Below are 8,487 nucleotides of genomic sequence, written 5' to 3'. Positions count from 1 at the left end.
CAACATCGAACTTCCCTTCGTCCTGGAGGTCGACGCTTCTGATTGCGGCGCTGGTGCCGTTCTTTCCCAGAGACCCACGCCCCAAGATAAGTTACATCCCTGTGCATATTTTTCCAAGAAATTCTCGTCTGCCGAGAGGAACTATGACGTGGGTAACAGGGAACTTCTGGCCGTGAAGATGGCTCTTCAAGAGTGGAGACACCTGCTAGAGGGGTCGAAAGAGCCGTTTACTATTCTCACGGACCACAAGAACCTTCTTTACATAGAGAACGCTCGACGCCTTGGTCCACGACAGGCTCGTTGGGCTCTTTTTTGTTCTCGATTCGATTTTCACCTTTCCTATATCCCCGGGACCAAGAACGTAAAGGCAGACGCACTCTCCCGAATACATTCTTCTGAAGAGAGGCCAGAGGAATCTTTGGAGACTATCCTTCCACAAGAGAGGATTCTCGCCACGTCTTCTTTCATGAATCTTGACAAGATTTTGCACTCCCAGAGACGCATTCCCAAGGACTTGGTCGTTCCCGACAACAAACTCTTTGTACCATCCAAATTTGTTCCAGAGGTCCTGTCTTGTGGTCACTACTCTAAATCTGCAGGTCATCCAGGTTTTAAGAAGACTACTGATCTCATTCGTCGGAATTTCTGGTGGCCAAGGATGTCTCAAGATATTCTGAAGTTTACCCGCGCATGCCCCACGTGCGCTCAAAGCAAGACTCTCCGTCAAAAGCCTCAGGGTTTTCTGTTACCCCTTCCAGTTCCCGACCGCCCCTGGTCCCACATTTCTATGGACTTCATCGTGGAGTTGCCCAGGTCCAGAGGAATGAACACTATCTTGGTGGTCGTGGACAGGTTCTCGAATATGTACCATTTCATTCCACTTAAAGGATTACCCACCTCCCCCGCCCTTGCTGATATCTTTACGGAGCAGATTTTCTGGATTCATGGGATCCCTTCGTCCATTGTTTCTGACAGAGGTTCTCAGTTCGTATCCAAATTTTGGAGAGCTTTCACGAAGAGATTGGGCATCTCTTCTTCTTTCTCTTCCGTCTATCATCCTCAGTCCAATGGACAAACGGAGAGAATCAATCAATCCCTGGAGAAGTACCTGAGATGTTTTATATCCGATTTCCAGGATGATTGGGCTCAACTCCTCTCTTGGGCAGAGTATGCCGTCAATTCTGCAAAAAACGAGTCCACCCGGGAGTCGCCCTTCTTTATAAATGATGGGTTCCATCCTCCCTGTCTTCCCATCCCCAACATTCCTTCTGGAGTACCAGCCGTAGATGAACGCATTTCTTCCCTCCAAACCGCATGGTCCAGGATTCAGTCTACCCTTCTCAACTCCTCCCGCAGATCGAAACTACAGGCCGATTGTCGTCGTCGTTCGGTGCCCAGTTACAAACCAGGGGATTTGGTATGGCTATCCTCTAGGAATATCCACCTCAAGGTACCATCTCCTAAACTGGCACCTAAGTTCCTGGGTCCCTTCCCTATTTGTGAACGAATCAATCCCGTGGCATTTCGGCTCCAAATACCACCCAGTATGAAGATTCCCAATGTCTTTCATGTCTCCCTCTTAAAACCATTTATCTCCAGTCACTTCTTTCTGGATCAGACTCGTAAACCGGATCCCATTACTGTACAAAATAACGAGAAATACTAAGTTCACTCTCTTTTGGATTCTCGCCTATCCAGGGGTCAGCTCCAGTTCTTGGTGCAGTGGAAGGGCTTTGGCCCTGAAGAGAGATCCTGGGTACATTCAAAGGACATTCATTCCCCGGCCCTTCTTAAGTCCTTCAGGAAAAAGTTTCCAGAGAAACCGTTCTTGGACCGTCCTTAGGCCGTTCCTGAAGAGGGGGGTACTGTCAGGAATCAGCGTTCTCCTCGCTCCCCACACAGAGCACTCCCTCCCCGCAGGGAGACCCTGGACACACAAAACAATCCTGCCTTACCGGCCTCCACGGCTCCTCGCCCCTGCCGCCGTCGTGGGATCACTCCCCTCGGCGATTCCTCTGCTCAGCGCCGGGCGCGCCCACGCCCTGCTGCACGCACACCTGCACCATCCACTGGCTCGGTTCACACGCGTTACGGAGCACGCTCAGTCTGCACACTCTTATTCCCGTCCCCCGGACCTCAGGCTCCACCCCCGCACACTGCACGGGCATACTCAGGTTACTAACAAGACTCACCTGGCCTGTTATGCCTGCACCAATCTGCAGTGTCTCCCTGTAGCTCTTCCTGTCCCGCCTCCGTTCCTAATTGGACCTTCCTGCTTTATCTAGCTCCTCTCTGCTCTCAGTCTTTGCTCGACATAGTCTCTGTATGGAAGTACTTCTGGATTCTCTCAGTGTTTTCACAGGTTCTGACGCAGCTTATACGACTACCCTCTCTGGCTCTCGATCTCAGTACTCCTTGGACAACGCTCACTCTGGTAACCCCTTGAACATGGCTCGGACTATGACCTATCTCCACTCTCCACTCCCTGACCTCGGCAAGGCATTCATCACTCTATCTCTACAACCGGTACCGGCAAGTATTGTCTACCTTACTACACCTGGCCTGGCAACGCTTCATACCACACTCCGGACACGCTCCCTTTGCTGCGGATGCGTGTATTACCACTTCCCCCTTCAGCTCAGGGGACGGGTTTGGTCTGCGGGCAGCACCGGCGTAACAGTGCCCACATCTCGAGATGCCCCTGGCCAGTAGTAACGCTGTAATAACTGGGCTCGCGTTCTGTTGACCCCCTGATGTCCCGCTAACGGAATAGAGTGAGCTACCCGTAACCGTTGCTGTCGGTACCCCTGGGGCACTACTAGTTGTCGCTTACTGGTCAATCCCTCCTCTATCCCTGGGTTCCCTTTTTCTCTATACAAGAGTCCCTTATCCCATAGGCAGTGCTCAGTGCCTTCCCCTGCCTGAGATTCTGACGCCCGAAGTCTCACGCCAGCCAGGGTAGGCTCTGTCTTCACTGCCTCCCTAAACTGGGCTCCTAATTCTGGCCACCCCCCAGTCATGTCATTGTCCGTAGAATGGGGAAGGGTGAGGGGAAACAGTAAGTCAGTCTGTGGTTGCAACTGGTCCTGGCTTACCTCCCCGGGCTCCTCTGCACCCTCCGCTAACATTGGTCCCAAAGGCTGGGGGACTGGCACCGCCGCCATTGCCGCTGTCTGGCTCCGGGTAACCGCCGCCCTGCAGCGGGCTTGGGCACTTGGTCATAGGTGCAGGTCATCGGTCCCAGATCGTTGCCAAGAAGAACATCGGCATCCAAACCGGTAAAACCCCCACCTCCCGCACATCCTGGCCCTCCCTCAATCCAAAAAGATTCTGGCCACTTGCAGGAAACGTGGCTCTCCGTCGGCCACAGTGATCTGTATCCCAGGGCCTGGGAGTAATTCCTCTGGCCGGACCATATCAGGTCGGACCAGGGTCACTGCAGCTCCTGAATTCAGCAAGCCGACTGCTTGCCGGTCACTGACTGTGACCAGGGTGAGATGTCTGCTCCGGCCGTCCGTCTGCTGCAGGTCCGCGCTGAGATGTCCGCCGCTCCTGGCTGTAGGCACCGATGAAACCGGGACAGGTGTGTCATGGGACGTCTCGCTGGGAGTTGGTTCCATGACCGGTCCGGAGTCTTTGGTGGAAGCCACCCACACGTGGGCTACCGGCTTCGCAGCTGGGGTGCGTTGCCCCTGATGGGGTCCACCGGAACGCAGGGGTTCCAGGCAATCTGGTCTGATGTGACCAGGGCGGTTGCAGTTGTAGCATCGGCGCTCGTGCCGGAGCTCCCCCTCCTTCGGTGGACTGCTGCCCGCAGGCGGCCTCTGAGTCCATAGGGGGGTATTGGCAGACTTTCTGGCCGGTGCCGCCGCCACCGCCGCCTTGGCTACTGCTTTGGCGGTCATCAGGGCTCGGCTGGCCACATAGTCGTCTGCAAACCTCGCCGCCTCCTGGTAAGGCTTGGGCTTCTTGTCGTACACCCAAGCCCTCACCACCGGCGGGCACTGCTGCATGAGCTGCTCCTGAAAGATGAGGTCCAGCAGGCGCTGGTAAGTCCGTGCCTCATAGCCCTCCACCCAGCGTATCCCGTACAAAGCCATGCGGGTCACGTAGGTAACATAGGACTCCTGGGGCTGCCACTCCTCCTGCCGGAATTTACCCCGGTAGGCTTCAGGGGTAAAACCGTACTGAAACAATAACAGTTCTTTGAGGTGGTCATAGTCATCAGCATACTCATCTGGAAGCGCCATCATCGTCTGCTTAGCCAAGCTGGACAATAAGGTGTCCAAACGTGCAACCCTATGCTGGGGAAGCCCTTTGTACCGCCGACACTGTGTCTCAAAGTTCTTTAGAAAACTGTCGATCTGATCAGTACCTTCCACGAACTTGGTGAGACTGTGCTGATCCAGTTTGAGTTCATCTTGGTTGGGTTGGACAGGAGGGCAATAAGCGGGTCTGTTCACTGCCATAGTGATAAACTGCAGCCGCTCCTCCGGAGTCCCTCTGTCACCCCACGCAGTAATCAGTGCCAACATTTCAGGGGTGAACGGACTGGTAGCCGCAGTAACCAGAACCCCTCCTGTTGCACTGCTCCCGGGAGGTGCACTCGTTCCCTCCCCGAGATTCCGCCGCCCCGGCACTGGGTTCCTTCCCTGATCTCCGGGTGGCTGTATAAGGGCAAGCTGAGCCATATCCTGAGGTTCTGCAAGCCGGGCTTCATAGTCACCGATTGCGTCAACCATGTCTGCGACCGCCTGGTTCTCATAGGGCAGTCCATATTCACGGTACTTGTCCTTCAGCTGAGCTTGGGTCCTCATGTTGGATGAGCCTTCAGCCTCGCTCATGGTTCACAGTCGCAGCAGTGAGGTGGTGTTACAACTTGTGTTAACTGTTGCACTACTGTGTGTTGAATATCTTTAGTCCCAGGAACTCGCAATTACTCTCGAGTTCCCACTATATGACAGAGTCCCACAGAACACTGTAATATAGGTTCAGTTCAATCCCGCCGCTGCCACAAGTTAATTATAGAGCTTGTCACGGTAGCTTATGATAAGATATAATGAACACCAAATATCTGGGTTGAACTGAACGAGGCTTAGATATAATAAATTATATTTATTCCTTAAAAAGGTGAACACAGCAATATAGTACAATTAACAGACAAGAAGGTAACACTTACTTAGGGTTGGGGGATGGAGAAGTATCAGCTAGCAATTCTCCAGCAATCCGGTGACATTCCAGGTGGAATCAGAAGCACAACTAAAAACTGTAGGGTTGACACAGTTTATATACCTGTGTAAACCTATTCTTAACATTGAATACAGACTATTGGTGAACAATTATCTGTATCCAATCTCTAACGTGGAGACACAGATTAACCCATGCCCCCCAGCTAATTAGCCCATGTGTACTGGGACTCTATGAGTAGCCCCATAATTAAATCAGGGGCAACGACCAGTCTACCAAATGAAATATCTGCATTGTTTGTAGGTGTAGACATAACACTTACAAACCACTCCAGTTTGATGATTCTCCACCCTCAGGTAACAATTAGAGTGGCAGAGTCTGCTGATTAGTACTTGGTCGGTTGATTAGTACTTAGTGTAAACAACTCTCTGCGACCCCCAAAAAATGGAGATACAGAAATGCACTTTAAAACATCTTTAAAATACAGGATTATAATGAAACATGGGAACAGGGGAACATACATTTTCATGACATGACAAGGTGTAAACAACCTTCCTGGAGCGCAGTACAGTTAACCCCTTGCCTCCCTGGTGAGGTCAGGGGGTGGCCATATGGGGTGCAACCCCTTTAATGCCAGGCCAACCCCCTCTCCCTCTACAGAGCCTAATGTGATTTCTAAATGAAACTGTGGCAGTGTTTTCCTGTAACCTTATAAAGGAAAAAATGGTTTTAAAACCCAGCGCTTTGCAGTTTAAGCAATTGGCTTTTAGCTAACTTTCGCTAGGAAGCTCCTAGAGTGATGAGATTTGCTGTGAGCGCCGTTTGGGTTAAATCATGAAAAACCATCTAACGTAATTTTTATAGAGTTATATAAAAATTGATGAATTAAAGTCCCCCTATTTTAATTTTACCAATATGTTAGGCACATAGGGATTTTCATCTAACACACCAGAAACAGAGGAAACACTTTATTTGTATTTTATTTGTCAAAGAGTCTTATCATTCTGAGCTCAAATGTTTTCCGTTCTTGGGTGCTTTTAAACATTCCATTGAAAAGACTCTTTGACACCAAAACCAAAGGACTTAATGTGGACATGGGTTTTCTCACACCCTACCAAAATTGTCTGTAATTATCCTGCTTGCCTCAACTCTTATCCACACTTTATCTCCCTCCCCCCCCCCCCAGCATCCCTTCCCCTCCCCACCTTTCTTTGACACTGTCCCCTGGCTTCAAACACTTAACACCCTACCTTATCTACAGTAAATATCTGTTTTTTTTCTCTCTCTCTATACACTGTTTTAGCCATAGATTCCTGTGTAAATCAGTATTGCTAAACCTGAAGAAGAGAGGAGAACTCTCGAAAGCTTGTCCTATGACATAAATTGTTAGTCCAATAAAAAAGGTATCACCTAATACTGAAGAACTCATTTATTCTGCACTATCGCAACCGGACTAACACGGCTATTTTCTGCTTTATATATATATATATATATATATATATATATAAATCAGACTTACCTGTAGGGATTGGGGGGGTGGCGCGGCGCGGCATGACGGTGCCTGCGGGTGGTGGCGGCGGTGCTGGGGGTGGGGGAACAATGCTGCGGGGGAGCGGCGGTACGGGGGTTTCCCGGGGCTGCGGGGGTTGTCTAGCGGCTGCGGTGGGTGGCGGGACGGCCCTGTCATGCGGGGGGGGAGGTGTGGCGGTGCAGAGGGGGGTGTGTGGCGGTGCAGCGGGGGACCCGGCGGCTGGTCAGAGCAGTTGCCGCCGGCTGCGCTGCAGGCACCACGCCACTTCTCACGCGCACACCAGTGTGCTGCGGGGGCAGATGCTGGCCCGATGGTGGGGAGGGGGGGTCACAGCAGTTGCCACCGGCCATGAAGCACCTGTCTCGCGATGCAGCTCCCACGCGAGCCGGGACTCCCTCTCACGCCGGCGTGCTGGAAGCTTAACCCAGACTACTTCCGGCGCTACCACAGGGAGACACCGCAATTTTTTTTCAGCTATTTTTTTTTTCATTAACAGGCGTCTGTCCAAGCGGGGGGCCCGGGCGGCCGGGCCCCCCTGACCCACGGGGCCAGGGATGCCAGTACCCTTTCTCCCCCGCTGTTGGTGGACCTGATTAAGATCAATGGTGTACAGCACATATATCGTAACCCAGTTTATAATTGGTATACATCATTATGCATAATGTGTCTGGCCAGGGTGAGCATCGGGGCTTGAGATGCTTGCAGAGCAAGCAAAATTGAATTTGCCGCCTCCAAGCGCGCCGCGTAAGCGGTTCACATAATGAGGGCGAACCAGCTCAGTGCCGTTGCGGCCACGCCCCCAAATGAGCGTGCACCTAGCCACACATTGCACGGCCGAGCAGGGCGCAGCGCTCGTGTGCCAGCACGCCCCGCTCCCTCCCAGGCCACAGCCTAAGGACTCGGGCATGGTGCCTTGGGCCGCGCTCCTGCTCTGCCTCGCCTGCAGAAGCTGGTGCTTTTTTGTAGCCTGACAGGTGAGGCAGTGAGCGCGCTTTGGGGGTGGGATGAAGGCGTGGCGGAGGTGGTGCAAGAGGCGGGGCGGGAGGCGGGGCTGGTCCCTCATCCCCATTGGATGTTTGTTGTCACGTGACCGCTCCTCTGCTCACCTCAGCGCGTATATTTAAACTTGCCTGTCGCCTGCATTTCCACATGCCTCCGCACGCATGCGGAAGAGGCTCCTAAGGCTGCGGTCCCACCAACTACTACAGCGCACGCCTGTGCGATCAAGCCCTGCCCCCCCAGTTCCTCCGGTCCTAGTTCCTACCTTGTCGCGCACCTTTCCCCAGCGGTGCGCGACAGGTTTTCAGGCAGACAGGAGAATTTGAGATTGGCATTTGCGACGGAGGCGTGGCCACGTCCCCGCCGGCGGTTCAGCCAATGAGGGCAAACCAGCCGCGGGACGTCATGGCCACGCCCCTGCAAACCAACGCCACGCCCCCTCCCGTCGCAAACGTTCTCTCTCCCCTCAGACCGCAGATCGCGGTGTAGCGCTGTGCACGCGCACCGCCCCCCTGCCGGGCGCGCATGCCAGTGCTGACTGGTGACTTAGCCTAAAGCCGCGCTGATTACAGATGCAGTGGGTATGGAATGTCAATAGGGGAGTGTTCTATCTACCTTCAACACCTTTATTCACTACAAAAGCATCAGTAAGTCTTATAGCTCATTGGTAATGCTGCATCCCATTAAAGCTGCAGTTCAGTCTTTTTTTTTTTTAATTTATTTTTTTACTTTAATAGTTTAATGTGGGCAATCTCTATTTACCTAAAGAA

This window comes from Ascaphus truei, chromosome 11 (assembly GCF_040206685.1).
Source record: "Ascaphus truei isolate aAscTru1 chromosome 11, aAscTru1.hap1, whole genome shotgun sequence".
Taxonomy (NCBI): Eukaryota; Metazoa; Chordata; class Amphibia; order Anura; family Ascaphidae; genus Ascaphus; species Ascaphus truei.
This window is presented reverse-complemented; position numbering follows the sequence as displayed.